The 1520-nt window shown below is 31.3% G+C and overlaps 1 protein-coding gene and 1 long non-coding RNA gene across 2 annotated transcripts in view; both read right to left on the bottom strand.

Moving 5' to 3' along the window:
- LOC119589070 (ubiquitin-conjugating enzyme E2 G1-like) overlaps positions 1-1520 on the bottom strand; it is a gene marked incomplete in the record, with an annotated part of 59651 nt that overhangs the window by 18923 nt on the left and 39208 nt on the right.
- The window catches only part of LOC119589073, a 4609-nt gene that overhangs the window by 252 nt on the left and 2837 nt on the right, over positions 1-1520 (bottom strand). The window contains exon 2 of the long non-coding RNA XR_005230169.1: positions 522-598. This is a non-coding gene — a long non-coding RNA (uncharacterized LOC119589073). The remainder of the gene's footprint in view (positions 1-521; positions 599-1520) is intronic.

Here is a 1520-nt window from a genome sequence, read left to right as displayed (position 1 = left end):
ACAATATTGATTAACACGGTATAAAAATCTATCACCATATTCAATGACTACATGAAGACATAATATGGCATATTGTTAATAAGACCTCAGAAAACAGACAAGATTTACACCTCACTGTGACATAGTCCATAGTCCTTAAATATTAGACTGAACAGACACAGTAACTTGTCTAGTACATTTACTCTTTCTTTTATATACTACTAAAAAACAAACGAACAAATAGGTGTAAAAAATATTCATTCACATGCCATCATCACAAGATATACCAAAGATGTTAAATACTGATTAAAATAAAAGTGTTTGTGTCAATCGCACAGCCTTTCTTATCTAATTGAAGTCTGTCGGCACGACACAAATTGCTCTTAGCTCATGTGTTTTTTGACAGCAATACCTTCCTGATGCCATTTTTTTTAGAGCTCAATTTCATGCAAAATTTCAAACAACTCAATTCAAACAATACAAAATTTTAAAGATGAGCTTTTAAAACTACTTTCACTATAATGGTTGTCTGGGTTACTTACGTCTCATAAGTCCCATAAAACAGGACTGGATACTTTTTTAATGGTTTGCCAGATGGATCTTCTTCATAGGGTTCAACCTGCGGGAAAAATAATAATAAATCAGTACACTCTATATCTGAATTCACAAATTAAACCTACATTTTCAGTACATATTAATCTTCCCTTAATACAATAATAAATAAATGGCTAATATAAATATAATTTCATTATCAATTTTGGTAATCATTCAGAACAGGACAGTGAAAATAAAGCAAACTAATGCTTTGGGTCACACTTTATCCAAAAAAACATTACTATATGTTACGTATAAATAAATAACAGTTCAAACTAATGGAAAGTCCCTAATTGATTATTATATGTAGTCCATGAATCTGTGCTTACTGATTCCATGGCCTCTGTAGTTCCCACTCCAGCAATGGTCAACAACCTCAAACATATATTTAATAAGATTAAACTTGTAGGTCCCCCTAGCAATTTACTATTGAATAAGGAAAATAAGGAACTAGTTTTAAGTTCTATTTTGAAATAGTGTGATTGAGGTTTTGCTGGCCTTTATCAGAGATCAAAGTACTGAGGCCATATTACCAATAAACATGGTCCCATCCTGAATAATTAAACAATCTTATCATTCTAGAACTGGGCCCCTGTCAGAGAAACCACTTATTAAACCCACAAAACAAATTTTAAAATAATTCAGTTACATAAAAAAAACAATATACATCACTAATAATATTACTTTCCATCCCCTCAAATTCAATCACCAAAGTTTTTAAATCTAGATCTCATTCCAGGATATTTTGTTACCTTCTTATACTTGAAAACTTTGTATCATCAAGATTACTTGTAAGAGCCAAGAAAGTTCAAACAAAATATTAGCAATAAAACTGGGAATTCTAGAGGTAATGGATTTTTTTTTCTTCCTCTGTTTTTTCTCCTATCCCTTGTTATTTTGGAGAACACAAGGGGAATCATGAATTCTAGGAGGGTAGCATACACAAC

The sequence above is a fragment of the Penaeus monodon genome, chromosome 25, assembly GCF_015228065.2.
Source record: "Penaeus monodon isolate SGIC_2016 chromosome 25, NSTDA_Pmon_1, whole genome shotgun sequence".
Classification (NCBI taxonomy): Eukaryota; Metazoa; Arthropoda; class Malacostraca; order Decapoda; family Penaeidae; genus Penaeus; species Penaeus monodon.
This window is presented reverse-complemented; position numbering and strand designations above follow the sequence as displayed.